Genomic DNA, 19,463 nt, shown 5'->3' on the forward strand with positions numbered 1-19,463 from the left:
CAGAGGACAGGATTTCCAACAGATCTTAGTGAAACATTCTTCCAAATAAAATAAAGGACACACAATCCAGTCTTAGAAAAGTGCCAGCAAGGATTATTTAGGGCGTTTCAAGAAATCCATAAGGAAACACACACACACACACCACACACACACACACACACACACACACACACACGTTGGGTTCTAAATCAAACACTGCAGAGAGAGCTAGCAGCAAATCTCTTGATCCAGACTGAAGCTATTGGGGGCGATACTAAGATTTGGTTCAGTGAGATTCTCATTAATTGCAGCTGCTTTTCCTGAAGTAAGGTAGACCTAATAGACCTGTTTTTATCAGAATCTTTGCCCACAGTTCTTTCTTCACATGACATTCTATAGATAGCTTCACCTATATCAATTATATCCTTTACCTTACCTTTAAAGTCCTACCTCTTAGCACCTGAAATGAAGATAATTTCCCCAGCTCATCAATAAATCAATTAACAAGAATTCATTAATTGCCTTTTATGGATCAGATACAGAATGAAATAATCCTTCCTCTATAGATGATTCATACAGATATAAGTACACAGACTAACTAAATAAGAGGTAGTTTAGGGAGGATAGTAGCAGTTGAGGGAATCGGGAAGGACTTCATATAGAGATAGTGCTTGAATTGAGTCTTGAAGGAAGTAAGAAATTCAGTGTGGTGAAGATGTGAATGGACAGTATTTCAAGTAGGGGGTATGACCAACATAAAGATGGGACTGGAATGCTATCTATGAAAAACATGACAGTTAGTTTAGCTAAATGGTATTAGATTCTAAGAAGGGTGGTAATGTATAAAAAGGTAGGTTAACCCAGGCTTTAGAAATTAATCATTAAAATTTCTATATTTTATCCCAGAGGCCATACCAAATTCCAGTAGGAATTTATTAAGTTAAGGAGTGACATGCTTTAGACCTGTGCTTAAGGAATATTACATTGACAGGATTATGGATTAGAGTGGGGAGAGACTTGAACCAGGGAGAACAATTTGGAGGCCACTGAAGTAGTCCAGGCTAGAAGTAATGATTAAAAATAGTTTTATACTTGTATTGCAATATAATTTATTTTCTTCATATTTATTTTATGGTATTTAAAAATATTATTCTAATAGCCTCCACCAGACTGAAAAGGTGTCTATGATACCCCCCCAAAAAAAAAAATCAGAATCCCTGATCTAGATAAAGGGACCTCTCTGAGTGGAGGAAAGAGGCAAGGAAATGCTTCTTTTTCCATTACAAGGGACTTAATGAGCTTAGAAAACATAATCTACTAGTTAGTGTCCTTCCTGTCCTTATAGAGCCCTCTGGTGGTCCAAAGATAGGACTGTAGGTTCTGACTCTCACTAGAACTCTCAATTATGTTCTTAATCTCAATTGTGCTCAGCTAGTAGTTTCTCACATTAGTCCCATCTCAAACCTCCCAGGCTGCTGGTAATCACCCTCCTGGGAATGATGGGCAACACTTCCAGTGAAATAGAAATTCCCAATTCAAAGAAGCAGCAGAGCCAGAAAAATCTGCAGATCCCATCTACTTTCCCCCCTCCTCATAGCTGATAAACCATTATCTGACTTTATAATTTCTATTTAATTCCTTCATTAAGAAAGCAATTTCATAGCAAAAACTGTTTAGCTTTAAAGATTAAAAAAAGACAAGAAAGTCCTTCCATTAAGGAAATTACATTCTATTAGGAGAAATATTATGTACACAGATATAGCCTACAGTCCAGCTACAAACCCCTATTACAGCAATAAGTGAATACCAAGTATCTTCAGAGTAATTTTGGTCGGTCAGATTAGTGCCTGGGTACCAGGCCTCTTATTCTCTCTTTTTTAAAAAAACTATTAAACATATTTTTGTTATATTTTGAATTTTAAACTGTCTCCCTCCTTTCCCAATGCCTCATTAGAGAAGGCCAGCACTGGATCTAAATATATCTGTAGAACCATACAATATATACTTCCATATTCTTTCTCTGGAGGTGAATAGCATCCTCCTTCATAAGTCCTTCATAGCTGATTTGAATATTCATATAACTCAGAATAGCTTAGTCATTGAGAGTTATTCTTTAAACAATATTGTTTTTACTGAATCCAATGTTCTTTGATTCTGCTCATTTAATCTGCATTATTTCATGCAAGTCTTTCCATGTTTTTAAAATCAACCTGCTCATCATTTTTAAAATTTGATATTTTATTTTTTTCCAAATTACACAGAAAACAATTTTAACATTCTTTTCAAATATTAAGTTCCAAATTTTCTTCTCTTTCCTTTTGCCCTTCATTGAGAAGGCCAGAAAATTGACATAGGTTATAACTGTGTACTCATGCAAAACATTTCCATATAAGTCATACAGTGAAAGAAAACAATCAAAAGAAAAAGAAAGAAGGTAAAAAAAAGTATTCAGGTTCTTTCTCTGGAGATACACTTATGAAAGCATCATAAGTCCTTCAGAATTGTCTTGGATCATTATATTGCTGAAAATCCTCATCATCATTTCTTACAGAACAGTATTATTTCATCATCTTACATTTTTAGTATGGGTTGCCATCTCTTATCCCTGTTTCACTTTTCCTATGGTACCTATGGATCTATTATTACACATCTATCTCATAGCTCCATAACTCTCTGCCCTTTCATCCCTCAACCTTCTAAACCAATCTTTTATTTTTTTTTTTTTGGATGAAGGTCTCCATAAAGGAATTATGGTCATTTTAAATAGTCTGATCCCTCTCAAGTCAGATGCAGGAAAGTCACAGAGTTCTGAGTCTCATTATAAGCTAGGAGGTCATCCTGGACAATATTTACTTCTGTTTCCTCCTTAAGCTCAGGTTCTCCCAAGACCTGTGAATTTTACCATTGCTCAGATTTATCATAGGGACAACATTAGAGTATATGCCATTTCTTAATATCTATCAGAGGGGACTTAATGCTAATGAGGAAATTAACCAGAAGGTAGTTTACCTCAGGATATGATGGTCATGGAGCAAAACTGATACCAGCCATCTCTAGGACAATTGAGTAAGCATAGTCAATAAAGCTGCAGCACTCACAGAGATACAGATCTTCATGAAATCGTCCTCTTAGTTCATAAACATCAGCTTCCTCACCCTTATCACTAGAATTGAACTCTTAGAGAACAATTATTCATGGACTTGGTAACTTTGTATTTTAAAAATTTCACCAATACTAGTTGATAATCAATAAATATTTATTTAGTTTAATACCTCCTTGTGCCAGGCATTATGCTAATTGCATAATAAAAAAGGCAAAAGACTTCCTCAAGGAGTTTACAATCTAACTCAGAAACAACATGCAAACAAAAATAGACAAAACAAGTTATGTAGAAGATAAATAGGAAATAACTAGCAGAGCAAAGGCTCTGAAATTAAGAGGGGTTGGGGAAGGCCAGTTGTTAAATCTTCTCTTATTTTTGTTATTTTCTTATACATGGACCAAAGAGCCAAAGGTCATTCATTGGCTTCCTGCATGAAGGCTATTTCAATAGTCTGGGAGTAACTTCAGATGGAGTCAGGGGTTGTTCTTTGGACCATGCTTTGGTCAGAGTCCCTTTACCCCTAATCCAACTTTATCCTAATCCTATCTTTACTCACTAAAGCCTAGCCATTCAATTCTGGATTTCCTATGTGGGGATGTCCCTATTCTAAAGATGTCACCAATCCTTCACATATTGGCGAATTAGGAAGTAGAAAGGTGACTGAGACACATTTTAACATAATCTTGAGGTAGCAGCAAGATATACAGAGAAACAGTGTAGTTTACTGAGAGAAATTAGAACATCTTGGATGAAAGCCAAGTTCTAACACTTTACTTTATTACTTGCTGTTGCTTAAACTATGCTGAACTTCAGTTTCCTCATTTTTAAAATTGGAAATTAATATTTGGTGCTACCTAACTCATTGTGGGCTGATTTTGAGGAAAATCCTTTGTCAAACTTAAAGCATGTGGAAAGATACAAATTTGTATTATTTACATTTTGGGTCACCCCCAAAATTGTTAGAAGGTGATTCTTTGTCTTTTAAAAACTATATTAAGAAATTAAGAAAAGCATGATGTCAGAGAAAGCTGTTGAAGTCATAGAAACTGATGGAGAGTAAAGTGAACAGAACCAGGAGAATGATTTATATGGTATTAGCAGTACTGTAAAGACGAACAATTTTGAAAGACCTTGGAACTCTAATTAATGCAATGATCAAATATGATTTCAGAGTACCCATGGTGAAACATGTTGGGAGGTAATAGATTCAGAGCACAGATCTAGACCTATTTTGCGAGGAAAGAGGGATGTGGCCAGTTAAGGAATTTGTTTTGTGTGGCTATACATGCTTAGAACAATGGTTTTATTTTTCTTTCGTTCCCAGTGGGTAAGGGAGGGAGAAAATGGATTTTGTTAATTGAAAAAATTAATTTAAAAAATACAAATGTACAATAAACATGTCTCCAGAATAGAGGGACCTTCTCTTTTCATAGACACCCTGCAATTCAGGGTCTGCTTGAGAGCAGCTAAGTGACTCAGTAGGTTCAGCATTGTGTCTGGAGACCAGAAAATGTGAGTTCAAATTTGACTTCAGATACTTATTAGCTGTGTTGTCTGGACAAGTCACTTAACTTTTGTTTGTCTTGATTTCCTCATCTGTAAAATGGGGATAATAAAAGCATTTTATCTTCTAGAGTTGTTGAGAGGATCAAATGAGATAATTGTAAAGAACTTGGCATAGTATCTGACACATAAAAAGTATGATGTAACTGTTACCTATTATTATTAGCTATGTGATCCTGGTCAAGTCACTTAACTGAAGTTTGCTTCAGTTTCCTTATTTGTAAAATGGGGATAATAATAGCATTATCTCCCAAGGTTGTTGTGAGGATCAAAAATCAGAGGAGAAAATAATTATAAACTCCTAGCACAGTGCCTGGCACATAGTTAGGGTTATATAAATATTAGTTACTATTAGCTATACTTCTCCCCTCCAGGAAGGTCATGTTCTTTCCTCTCTATCTTCCCTGTTCCTTGATCCTCTTCTTACTGACGCTTCTCTGAGAAAGATGAGGACAAAGATCCAGGAAGCCCTGTTATTAAAGGGAATGTTCCGCTTTCTGTCACATGAGCTCGGGCAAGTCACTTAACCCTGTCGACCTCAGTTTCCTTGTCAATAAAATGATCTGGAGAAGGAAATGGCAAAGCACATCAGTGTCTTTCACAAAAACAAACACCAAAGGGGGGTGTGTGCCACAAAGAGTAGGACATGACTGAACAATGACAAAAGAAATGTGAAAATTCCTAATTTCTTAATTCTTAACTCAGAGAACATGATAACTGAGTATTTTAAGGGCTGTCATCTTAGAAGAAGGATTAGATTTATTTTGTTTGGTCCCACAGCCAGAAACAATGGGTGGAATCTTCCAAGAGGACAATTTAGTCTGGATGTCGAAACCAATTGTGGAAAGTATCCCAAAGTGGAAAGAACCCCCTCCAGAAGGGGTGGATTCATCCCCCTTGTGTGGAAATATTCAGGCAAAAGCTGAATGATCACCCATCAGACCTTGTGAAGGATTTCCTTTAGAAGATGAATTGGACTAGGTAGCTACTGAGATGCCTTCTGACTCAAATTTTGTTGTTCTATGGCTAATACATTTATTGTTAAACTCTGTTGAGGTGCTGGTTCCTTTGCCATCTCTTTTCTCTCAAATACACATTGTGCATAGTTTGGCACTTAAAACTTTTTATATTATGGCCTCTGCCCGTCTTACAGCCTTCATACACACACACACACGCTCTCTATGGTTCAGCCAGACTGACTTTGCTCTTCTTCATTCATTTATTGTGGCTTTGCATAAACTACAGTCTAATTTTAGAAAGCATTCACTGATTCCTTAGAACTTAATTGTCCTTGAGTTCAGCAAAAGGGTCATATGACTTTTTTTTTTTTTTTTTTTTTTGCTTCCCAGCTCTCAGATAAAACAATTACCTTATATTTACTTTGCAAATATCCAAAATATGTTTATATTGTGTCTGGAGACAAGAAAATGTGAGTTCAAATCTGACTTCAGATACTTATTATCTGTGTTATTTGGGCGAGTCACTTAACTTTTTTTTGTCTTGATTTCCTCATCTGTAAAATGGGGATAATAAAAACATTTTATCTTCTAAGGTTGTTGAGAGGATCAAATGAGGTAATAATTGTAAAGAACTTAGCATAGTGCCTGACATAAAAAGTGTGGTGTAACTGTTAGCTATTATTATTAGCTATGTGACCCTGATTGAATGGAAGTTCCTTGAAGGCAGGGATTTTTGAATTTTTCGCAGTTTTGATAGCTTCTAACACTAGGGTCTCTACCTAGAAGGTGCTTAATAAATGCTTATTGAAAGATTAGGTAAGAAAAGGATGGAGGGGAAGATGAATTTAGAAATGAAAGTGATAGAAACCCCAAAAATGTCCAGAAAGTTTCAAACTGAAGGTTTAGGAAAATGTCCAGGTTAGGGAAGGACAGGGAACTTGGTATTGAGGTAGGGGCATGGAGCCATCTGGTAATAACAATTGTTGTTTAGTCATTTTCAGCTGTGTCCAATTCTTCATGATTTCATTTGGAGTTTTCTTGGCAAGGATACTGGAATGGTTTGCCATTTCCTTCTCATTTCATTTGATAGATAAGGAAACTGAGGCAAAAATAATTAAGTGACTTGCCCAGGGTCATACAGTTAGGAAGTGTCTGAAGCCAAATTTAAACTCAGATCTTCCTAATTCCAGACCCAGTGTTCTACCCTTTGAGCCAGGTACCCGATGTCTAGGAGAGCAGATCCCTAGTACACAAAAGGAAAAATGACTGGGTCACTTTACGATGAGTGAGCTTGACTCTTTCCCTTTCTCTGTGTCCTTAACATGCCCACAAGAAAACATGAATTATTTATGAGTAACAAGATAGCAAATCTCAGAGCAGAGTTGATGAATCAGAGCTCCACCTGACTTGTACAGTAACAGGCAAGTGAGGAGCAAGACACCCCTGCATATTTCTCAAGTGATTCCTGGACTTTCTGTTATTAGGAACAGAAGCCACATCATGTCAAAATGTGCTTTGTAAGAGAAGAGGCCAGGTTTCTTAGGCAAGATTGCTAAGTAGGCAAGTTTATCTTTGGATTTGCTGTCTTCAGCTTGTTCCCTTCCTCCCTCCACCCTGACTGGGATTGCATCACAGTACAGACATTTGCCATCCCATGACTTGTCCAGAGTTATAGAACAGAACAAGGTTAGAGTATTTAGCCTAGAGTCTGCCAGGAAAGAATTAAATTCAAATCTGATCTCAGAAACTTACCTGTGTGACTGTGAGCAAGACATTAAAAGAAAAAAAAAAGAAAAAAAAAAAACAGCTTGCCTCAGTTTCCCCAACAGTAAAATGATGGTAATAATAATGCACCTACCTCCCAGGGTTGTTGTGAGGATCAAATGAGATAATATTTGTTAAAGCACTTAGCATGGTGCCTGGCACATAATAAGTGCTTACTAAGTATGTTTCCTTTTTTCACCCTTCCTCCCTTCCTTCCTCCCTCCCTCCCTTCCTTTCTCCCTTCCTCCTTCCCTCCCTCCCTCCTTCCTTCCTTCCTTCCTTCCTTCCTTCCTTCCTTCCTTCCTTCCTTCCTTCCTTCCTTCCTTCCTTCCTTTTTTCTTTTTCTTCCTTCCTTTCTTTTCTTCTCACAACAATCCCATGAGGTGGGTATTGTTATTATCCCCATTTTGTGATGAAAAAACAAGTTTGGCTCTGGTTGCTCTATCCTCTATCATCACTGGTGTTGGGCTTCTGTTTTCACAAATGGAAACAAAGGCAGGTGCCCATCAGTTGTGGAATGACTAAACAAATGTTCCGGAATGTTACTATACAGAAAAAAATAAAAATTAATTCAGAGAGGCATGGTCTTATCAAATTAGGCCTGATGGTCTTGAGACCACCATGACAGTCCCTTCTAAAGGGAAGCTAATAAATTTATAGAACAAACTCATGGAAAAATCCTGAAAATACCATTTTTTAAAAGTGAGTCCTGTAGTGTTCCTCAAATAATATTTTGTCTCCCACCAACTTGTTTTTCTCCCTGTTAACAAGCACTCCAAATAATATTTTGCCTACTACTAGCTTGTTTTTTTCTCCTATAGGGGAAAAGGGGAAGAAGGTAAATACCAGTTGTGAAATGGTGATAAAAGTCCACATAGTCACAAGCAGAGCTGAGAGAAGAATGGAGCATGTTTAGTTTGAATCCTTTCCCAAAATGTTTGCCGGAAAGAAACTTACCAATGGGAGAAACTTACCACAGGGCTGAGAAATGTCTCAAAATGAGAAGGTCTCAGGCCCCAAAGGAAGATTCAAGGTTTGAGGGAGATTCCAATCTTATTTGATGGCTTCAGATTTTGTAACCTCTGAAAAAGAAGGAGGAAATCCTTAAAATGCTGTATCCTTTTCAACAAGTACTCCAGAGTTTCTCTTCCCAGAATTACAATGCCGAAGGCCCACTGGTTCTTTCCTTCTTCACAGACAACTTACCCCTGTCCTATAGTCTCCCCTGACACTGCTATTTCATCCAATGTTTTATTTTCTTTGAAAAAAAAAATCTCTCTCATTCATTCCCTACTCCTCCTTCCTTCCCACATCTCCTTTGTAGCAATTAAATAAAATAAAAAACAAACAAGTCCCAAAACTCCAACAACCTAGTTATTTTTGAAACTATTGGTCTTGTTTTTCATCCCTAATTTATCACTTCTCTAAAAAACCTGAGACCTGCTTCCTTATCAGTCTTCCAAAGTCACTCCTCAAGCCATCTATACCCAGAGAGAGAACTGTGAGAATTGAATGTGAAACACAACATAGCATTTTCACTCATTTTGTTGTTGTTTGCTTGCATTTTGTTTTCTTTCTCATTTTTTCATTTTTGATCTGATTTTTCTTGTGCAGCAAGATTATTGTATAAATATGTATACATATATTGGATTTAACATATATTTTAACATATTTAACACATATATTGGATTATTTGCCATCCTGGGAAGGGGATGGGGGAAAAGAGGGCAAAATTTGGAACACAAAGTTTTATAAGGGTCAGTGTTGAAAAATTGTCGTGGCCTACGTTTTAAAAATAAAAAATTTTAATTAAAAAAAAAACAAAACAAAGTCACTCCTCGTTGCTTCCAATTTCTGACTATCCTTTGTCTGAGCTAGCTTGGCTTCTATATTTGTCATGGCAATCATTTCCTAGAATGACTTCCTCTAGCCTATCATACCCTTCTGCCTCAATTTCTCATATTCACTTGCTTCTGTGAGCACTTTCATGTTCATTAAATCTTCACCAATTTTTTTTTATTAAAAATACCAGTTCTAAATCAGTTAAAAGACACTTATTAAGCAAATCCATGGTAGGTAGTAGAATAAATAACCAAAAATGATCCAGCCTGTGGCCTTAGAAAGATTACAACAATCTACTTACTGTGTGCCAGACAGACAGCAGCTAGGTGGTTCAGTGGATAGAGCACAGGGCTTTGAGTCAGGAAGTCAAACTTAGCCTCGGACACTCAGTAGCTGCGTGATCCTGGTCACACACTTAAACTCTATTTGCCTCTGGAGAATGAAATGACAAACCACTCCAATATCCTTGCTAAGAAAACCAGTTTTGGATAGTATTAGTCTAATATGGTCCACAATACATGACTGAGCAACAACAAATGTTCCAAACATTGTGTTAAGCAAACATATTTGCTTTCATTTGATCCTCACAACAACATTGGGAGGTAAGTGCTATTATTATCTTCATTTTATTGTTGAGGAAACCGAGGCAGGAAGAGGTCATACAGCTAGTTAAGTGTCTCATGCTGAATTTGTACTCAGGTCCTCCCAATTCCCCAGATCCAGCTTTATCTCCTGCTGTCATCTAGCTGCCTCAGGGCAAGAGCCATCGGGATAATTCAACTTATTTCTACCTCTTCCCCTGAGTCCTTCTCCTGCCTAGAAGTCTCTTCCCAAGCCAAGAAAACTTGCTTCATTTTGCTACTGAATTCAGTACATATTCTTGACTGGAATATTTGAAGGAATGCTGGGTTTAGAGTCAGAATCCTCATTCTTCCCCTGTCACTTTGCTCTGTGCCATTAGGCAAATTACTGAACATCTCTAAGTCTTTGCTTTCCAGTCTGTAAATTTGGGACTAAGTGACTTTTAAGGTTGATTCTGACTTCTAATCTACGATTCCACTGGCCAATGTGCTAAAGACTATGGGTGATACAAAATAAATATAAAGCATTGTCTCCTGGAAACACTTTACAATGATCAAGTGTGAATGATTAGTTATTTCCAGCAATATAATGATCCAAGGCAACTACAAAGGACTCATGATGAAAAATGCAATTCACACCAAGAGAAAGAACTAATGTTAACTGAATGAAAATTAAAGCATACTGTTTTTTTTTAATCATTGTCCCTATCCTCTAAGAGCTTAGAAATTCTTCTTTCCTACTTCAGCAATCCTTTCTCCACTTGAAATTGTTTTCTTTGTATGCTGTCCATCCTCACAGTTAGCATACATTATCCTTGGATATAATGACATAAATATTGGGATTAGAATATCTCTGGGGAACCCATGAGAAGGTCAGGTCCAAGGGCTGAACAGAGTCAGGTTCTCTCCTGGATTTGTCATGCTCTTGGGCTTGTGGGAAAACTGTAAATATTGTGAATTTGCTACATTTATTTTTCATACTTTAGTATAATGTACCTCACTACTTGCCTCAGTTTCCTCAACAATAAAGTGAGGCTAATAATAGTTTATTTCTGAGATATAATGCTTGTGCTAAAAATTAACAATCTGATCCACAGCCAATAGGAGCTTGCTCTAGCATCAGCAAGTCCAGCCACTTCAATCCAACTCAAGAAGCAGTGAATATTATTTGCAAGGCCATGGTCTGAAGCAGTTCACAAGAGTTTCCCAGGTGTCTCTGGACTTTGTTTTATCATTTCTTGTGAAATGATAATATTTCTTTATTTTCCTTATTCAACCATTCCCCAATTTGGGGCACCCACTTTGTTTCCATTTCCATTACCTCTCAAAATTATAGTGAGTTTCAAATAAGAGCATTTGTTTGCTTAACAGTGCTCGGCACATTTGTTGTTGTTCAGTCATGTAGGATTCTCATGATCCTGTGGATTGTATTAAGCCAATACTTTCCATAGGGTTTTCTTAACAAGGACATTGCAATGGCTTGTTATTTTATTCTCCAAAGGCACACAGAGTTAGGGTCACACAGAGACCAGATTTAAATTCAGGTCTTCCTGATTTCAGTGTTCTATCCACCATGTCACCTCACTGGAACAAAATAGGTACTTAGGGCTTGTTTCCTTCTTTCTTTTACTCCATACCAAGACAAATGTCAGAAAATGTCTCATGAGTTTGGGCATATAGGTGAAGGGAGCCAGCACTGACTCAGATAGGGCCCAGCTGGTATAGAACTGGCACCATGACGGTCCTGGAGGCGCTTAGTTTTAGTATAGAAGACAAAGTCAATTAATAAACTGCCAGCCCAAATATTGATAGCTCCTCAGTCTGTCACAATAGCTTATATTTATGTACTACTTCAAGGTTTGCCAAGTACTTTACATATATTACAATCTCATCCTCAATATGGTTATGGGAGGATGCTTATTAATACTAACATTAGTTTTGACATTTAATATCTTATGGCTTTAGGTAGGCTTCTTTCTTGTTATAAGCAGAGGAATCCCTGCAAATTAATTCATTTCATATTAATTTTCTGACGATGTTTTGTTAACTATTCATCTGTCCATCTGACTAAAAATTCCTTCTGTGGATTCACACACTTGAACATAGAATCATAGAATTTTAGAGCAGAAGCAAGGGTGTGCTGGTAAATGTTTAACAATTAGCTCCCCAGAAAAAATGTACACAGAACATACTTTTAAGTTTAATCTGCATCATTAACATTTTCTCCATCACTTTCATAAGTCTAGACAATCAACAGAACAATAAATCAAGACCTCACTTGTAGCATTTGCTTATTTCCAAAATATAAATGCTAATGCTGAAAATTAACAATCTGATCCAAACCCAGAAGTAGCTTGCTCTAGCATCAAGTCCAGCCACCTCAATCCAATTCAATAAGCATTTATTAAGCGAATATTATTTGCGAGGCAACAGTCTAAATTAATTCATGGGACTTTCCCAGTTTCTCTGAATCCTCCATGGGCAAAAATATTCCTTTATTTTCCTTGACATAATTTATTCAGCCATTCCCCAATTTGGAGGGTACCCCTTTATTTCTATTTCCTTACTCAACAAAAAGTGCTACTATGAATATTTTTGTACAAATTACCCTTTCCTATTTTCTTTATTTCTTTGGAGTATATACCTGATAGTAGTATTGCAGGGCCAAAGTATATAGAAAGTTTAATAACTTTTTTGTATGATTCCTAATTGCTTTCTGGATGGTTAGACAATTTGATATAGATTATCTATGTACAATCATGTAAAACATATTCCTATATTAATCATGTTGTAAAAGAAGAAATGGTTTGCAAAAAAATTATAGTTTACAAAAGAAAAAAACCTTTGAAAAAATCAAATGAAAATAATATTCTTTGATCTACATTTAGACTCCACCAGTTCTTTCTCTGGAGATGGATAGCATTTTCTATCACAAGTCTTTTGATCATTGTAGAGTTAAGAAGAGCTAAGTCTTTTATAGTTGATCATCACATAATCTTGCTGTTACTGTGTACAACGTTCTTCTGGTTCTGTTCACTTCACTCAGCATCAGTTCATGTAAGTCTTTCCAGGCTTTTCTGAAATCAACCTGTTCATCATTCTTATAGCACAATAGTGTTCCTATTACATTCATACACTACAATTTATTCAGTCTTTCCCCAATTGAGGGACATTCCCTCAATTTTCAATTCTTTGTCACCACAAAAAAGAGCTGCTAGAAATATTTTTTTCCCTATTAGTTGTTTTCCCTATTTTAACCCCTTTGGGTAGCAAGTGGAATTACTCAGAATAATTTAGCCACTGAACATTTGGGGAAACTGGGGGGAAACTGATTGATAGAATCCATAACTTCTGAGCCACTTTGATTAAAATATAGAGTGTGTGTCAGATTGGCTAAGATGACAGGAAAAAATAATGATGATTGTTGGAGGGGATGCGGGAAAACTGGGACATTGATGCATTGTTGGTGGAGTTGTGAACGAATCCAACCATTTTGAAGAGTAGTTTGGAACTATGCTCAAAAAGTTATCAAACTGTGCATACCCTTTGATCCAGCAGTGTTACTACTGGGATTATATCCCAAAGAGATTATAAAGAAGGGAAAGGGACCTGTATGTGCACGAATGTTTGTGGCAGCCCTTTTTGTAGTGGCTAGAAACTGGAAACTGAATGGATGTCCATCAGTTGGAGAATGGCTGAATAAATTGTGGTATATGAAAATTATGGAATATTACTGTTCTGTAAGAAATGACCAACAGGATAATTTCAGAAAGGCCTGGAGAGACTTACACGAACTGATGCTGAGTGAAATGAGCAGGACCAGGAGATCATTATATACTTCAACAACAATACTATATGATGACCAGTTCTGATGGACCTGGCCATCCTCAGCAACGAGATCAACCAAATCATTTCTAATGGAGCAGTAATGAACTGAACTAGCTATACCCAGAAAAAGAACTCTGGGAGATGACTAAAAACCATTACATTGAATTCCCAATCCCTATATTTATGCACACCTGCATTTTTGATTTCCTTCACAAGCTAATTGTACAATATTTCAGAGTCTGATTCTTTTTGTACAGCAAAATAACGTTTTGGTCATGTATACTTATTGTGTATCTAATTTATATTTTAATATATTTAACATCTACTGGTCATCCTGCCATCTAGGGGAGTGGGTGGGGGGGGGTAAGAGGTGAAAAATTGGAACAAGAGGTTTGGCAATTGTTAATGCTGTAAAGTTACCCATGTATATATCCTGTAAATAAAAGGCTATTAAATAAAAAAAAAAATATAGAGTGTGTGAAAGAGTATGTCTGGAGATATAGAATATTTAGGTGAAATCTTGGATAGAGCCTTGGGCCTGGGGTGACAAAAAGTAGGGCACAACTGAAACAATTTAACAGGACAGAAGAAACAAACTATCCTTTATATAGCCTACAATTTTTTGTAATTCACTTAGTTTTTAGGACCACAAATATGAACTAGAAGGGACTTCAGAGATTTTACAGATGAGGAAACAGGATCAGATAAAGTGACCTGTCCAAGATCACAGAGGTAATCTCTGGGAAAGTCAGGATTTGAACCCTAATCTTCTCATGCCAGAGACAGTATTTTTTCCACTCAAACTGGCTTATCCACAGATTACTTAATATAAGACTTAAACCTCCTGATTATTTTATAAGGTCCTGGTTGGCAGAGACAGTGTTTTCTTAATCTTTTATATCTCCCAGCATTGGGCTGGATTCCTAGTACTCAATAATTCCTTGATCACTATGAAGATGATACATGATGTTATTGACTCCCATTACAGCATGAGTTTTGAATATCTTTCCAATAGTGGTCAAGGGCTGTCCTGAGTCATCTTCGATCCATCTACTCTTTCTCACTCAGTTCACTTGCAACCATAGACATATTTAGTGGCAAAAAAAAAATCCCCAAGGCTTACAGATGGGAAGGCAATGGGACCCTATGCAAGGCTGTTTTTATTCAAAGAAGCCCCTATCCCCATTCTCTCCCCACTGTTCTCCCCTCTGCCATGACAGCCTTCCAGGAATCTTGGGATATGTTTGAAGTACCTTGGGAGCCATGAGATGTAGATAAATTGAAGGGTGGGAGGGAATGTGGGAAGAGCAATGAGAATAATTAGGGAGGGGAGGGATTGATCTGTGATGAAAAATTAAGGAAGCAAAACACTCTGGGGCTGGCTCAGCTGTGACTAAACAGACATGATCACTTTCTGAAAAGGGAGAGGACCTAGCAGGGAGGGAGGAAGCAGGGTAATGATTGGAGAAATAGGAAGCAAATAAAGACAAAGAAATTGAGGTGTAATATCAAAAAAGACAATGAGTATTATTCCTCCACAAACCAGTTTCGATGAAGGGAGAAGAGAAGAATGCCAGCAGTTTCTTGGGACAATAGACTGGTCTGAACTAGGGAATCAAATGAGTGCTAGGAATGATTGTGTCCTAGTTCCTGGCATGTCAATCAAGTGATGTGGTGGAGCGGAGAGTCAGGAAGATCCGAATTCAAAACTTGCCTCAGCCATTTATCAACTTTGTAATCTCAACCATTCTTAGCTTCAGTTTCTTCATCTATAAAATGGGAATAATAATAGTCTCTACTTCACAGGGTTGTTTATAAAGCTTAAATGAAATAATATGCAGGCCATAAAATGCTATAAGAAATGTTAGTGATGATTATATGAATTAGAGAGGAGTTAAGTGGTCTTGTCCCTTACTCTAACCCAAAAGGGAAGATGTGAAGCTTCTTTATATCATAAAATCATTTGATTGTGGGATTTTGAACTGGAAGGAATCCTAGTCTAGTCCAACTTTCTCATGTTACAGATAGATCCACAGAAGGGACAAAACTGTCCCTTAAAAACTATCTTCTGAATCTAATTTTAGTCTTTTCTTCTCTATCAGAGACACTATTGCTCATTAATATATTAACCAATATTTATTTAATAGCTAGCCACCATTTGGAGCACATGCCCTTGAGAAAGGGAGGCTCAGGCCAGATAGCATCCATTGGGAAGGCTATAATTGGAGAATATTCTTTTCCACCCTGCAGTGGATAGTCCTAGACAGCTGGAATTAAGCATGAGGAAATATGGGTAGAGGAGAGAAGATGTACTCTGATAGTAAACTTTGCCTACTTATGTCTGAAGAGTAGAGACAAGAGGTGGAAAAGTAGGAAGGGGAGAAGAAAGAAACAAGGATCATATTACTCTGGCAGATGGAGCCAGTGGGAAAAAAAGGGAACCCATCTTCCCTATAAACATGGAGATCTTATAGATGACAGGTCTGTTATGGAGAGAGGAAGCAAACAGGAAAATGAACAGAAAGGGAGTAGAAGAGGGAGTGTGTGGTCCCTATAAATGATAGAATAGGAGCCAAAGATGAAGGGGGTATATAAAAGGGAAGGGGAATTAGTGGGTGACAGAAGAAATAGAAGATGGAGTATGTTAGGGAACTCACTGGGCTTAAACATTATATCAAGTAATATTCCCCCCTCCCCATTTACAGGTCCTTGGGATAGGTCTTTATAGTTTTTCTAGGTCAATGAATAAATGAACAGTCGCTAATTAGTCATCCAGATTCCACTGGAAGACTTCCACTTAATGAGAACTCAGTACTTTTTGAAGCAGCCTGTTCCACCTTGGAACAGCCCTAGTTGTTAATAATATTTTCCTAATACCAAACTGAGATCTGCCTCTCTGCAGTTCTACCCATTACTTACAGTCCTGTCATGTATATTGAGGCTGAGCAGAATGAATCAAATCTGCTTTCCATTCAATCAGTCAATAAATAAACATTTATTAGGCAGCTGACTCACGTCAGATACTCTGCTATGGTTAGGGAAGCAGTGAGATCCACTGGAAAGGGTGTTGGAATCAGAGGACCTGAGCTTAGATCCTCATTCAGTGATCCCTCTGTGACTCTCTGTGGACTTGGGAAAGTCATTTGTAAGATGGAGTTAGCCCAGTTGGCTTCTAGGTTCTCTTTCAGTTCTAAATCTCCAGGGTCCAGCATGATTATCAGCTTTTATCCTATTGCTGTGTCTAAGGCAGGTATTGTTTGTCCTTCTCACAATTATAAGGAGATTCCATTGGGTTAGTAATGGAATACATGAGTGCTGAGGGGACAAAGAACAGGAATGATCCAGGTGGGATGGCATTAATCAGATAGGACTTCTTGAAAGAAGTGAGCAATTTTGAAAGAAGAAAAAATGGAGACAGGATGTTAGTTACCCCATCCATGTTTTTTTGTTTTGTTTTTTGTTTTTTTACTGAGGCAATTGGGGTTAAGTGACTTGCCCAGGGTCACACAACCAGGAAGTGTTAAGTGTCTAAGACTAGATTTGAACTCAGGTCCTCCTGACTTCAGGGCTGGTGCTCTATCCACTGCACTAACTAGCTGTCCCTTTTACAGGTTGTTGTTGTTTTTTGGGTTTTTTTTTTAACCCCATCCATGGTTAATTTTATTCCCTGAAATTCAAGGGACCGTGGAAAACCATGGACAAAGCCTCCCTTGATGAGGGACCTTTAGGGTCTCCCTAGAGCCTGGCCTCGTGTCTGCCTAAGTATCTTCCTGGCTATAATTGTACTTTTGGCTTTGGTCCCTTACTCAAATCCAATTCACTTGCATGTCATGGCATCACCTCCATAAGGTCATGGTCCTCTTCTGACAATGAAGGACAAATAGCAATAGCTTTTCTGGGCCGCATGCCTTGGGATGGTGCAATGGAAACTCCTCTGTCTCTGTTTATATATACTTAACCTGATGTGAAAACCAAACAGGCTAAAGATTTAAGCCTGGGTTGGCTGAAAGAAGAAAGACTTTGCTGCAGGAGAATGAGGGCAAGAAATGAGAAAGGATAGTAGGGAGACAGGACCCAGCAGTGACCATGGCAGAGGTCTGGCACTATACACCCAAAATGGGTTCTCTGAACATGAAATTCCCCTTTATTCAGCCTCTTCAGTTCCCTACACAAGGAAGTCTATAGTGTCGTCTCACTCATCTGACCTGGCTTCTTTCAGGCTTGGGACCCTATCCATTCTCTCTATATACCTTTCCTTCATTCATCTCCCCTAGGCATATTCAGCAACTTTAAGCAGTCCTCATAAATCAGGCCTCCAGTTATTGTATCATTCTTCTCATTCTTCTTTCAGGAGCGAACAATCTGCTGCCTCTGGAGCTTACGCCCGACATAAAACCAGCCTTCTTGCTACCACATTGCCCCAATCGGCAAGGAGCGAGCTTCTACTATGGGATACTTCTGGGGGCACGGTCACCCTCCCTCACTGCCTGCTTCTTTGTCTGACTCAAGCCTCTTGCCAGATAACAACTGCCCTACTTTCTCCTGCTGCAGGTTTCCTTTGGTTCCTGTGACCTCCCAGAGCTCTCTTCTCATTGATTATCTGTGAACCTAATTATATATTTCTCTGCAGAGGGTGGCTTGTCTTTTCCTGGGTTGAAATCTTACTGGATTATTTTTCTCATCTCATTTCTAGTGGAGCCGGCTGGTAGATGGTTGAAACAGAGTCTTTCTTAGGTCCCTGAATATCTTTTTTTTTTCTCTGTCAACCTTTCCCGAGCTAGGGAAAAATCTCCAAAGTAAATGAGAATGTGGGAGCCCTTGCCCTAAATCTGAACTGTTTCCCTCACATAGATACACGCAAAATTCCATTTCTACCTTCACAATCTCTTGTAAGCTTCCATCTCTCCATTCACACATCTGGCTCCTAGGGCAGGCCTGATAACTTCTCACCAACTACACTGATAGCTTTCTAAAGAGACTCCTTACATCTAATCTGTCCCCACTCCAACTCACCTTTCATTCATCTGTCAAAGTAATGTTCCTAAAATGTACACCTAAACATCTGTTTTTCTGCATGTGTGTCTCGCTGTGTCTTTTTCTCTCTGTATCTCTCTCTGTGTGTCTTTGTCTCTGTATATCTCTTCTCTGTCTCTCTCTATCTCCATCTGTCTGTCTTTATCTATGTTGGTTGGTGTCTGTCTGTCTGTCTCTGCATCTTTCTGTTTCTCTGTCTCTCTCTTTGTGTCTCTGTGTCTCTTTGTCTCTGTTTGTCTGTCTGTCTCATGTATATATGTGTGTGTGTATCTATCTCTGTCTCTTACCTTTGTATGTGTGTTTGTCTCTGTGTGTGTCTCTCTCTTTTCTCTCTCTGCATTTGGAGTTTTCTTGGGAAATAGTGAGCACTTAGCAATGCTCATTATTTTCCATATCTTCCATTATCACATTTTATCCTTCTATCAAACTCATAAGAAAGTCGAAGCCATTACTGTTATCCCATTTTAGAGATGAGGAAAGAAAAGACCAGAGAAATTAAATAGCTTACACAGTCACATAAATTGTGAGTCGATATTCACATCTGTGTCTTCTGATCCCAGTCTCATGCTCTTTCCATCATGGCACATTGTCTTCTTTTTTAAAAAAAACAATTTTCAGTAGTTTTTTATTTCTCCAAATACATGTAAAGATAGTTTTCAAATTCATTTTGTAAGACTTTGTGTTCCAATTTTTTCCCCTCTCTTCCTTACTTCTTCCCTCCCCAAAACATCAAGTAATTTGATATAGGTTAAGTATGTACAATTCTTTTAAACATATTTCCAGATTTATCAGTACATTGTCTTCTTGAAG

This window comes from Sarcophilus harrisii, chromosome 2 (assembly GCF_902635505.1).
Source record: "Sarcophilus harrisii chromosome 2, mSarHar1.11, whole genome shotgun sequence".
NCBI lineage: Eukaryota > Metazoa > Chordata > Mammalia > Dasyuromorphia > Dasyuridae > Sarcophilus > Sarcophilus harrisii.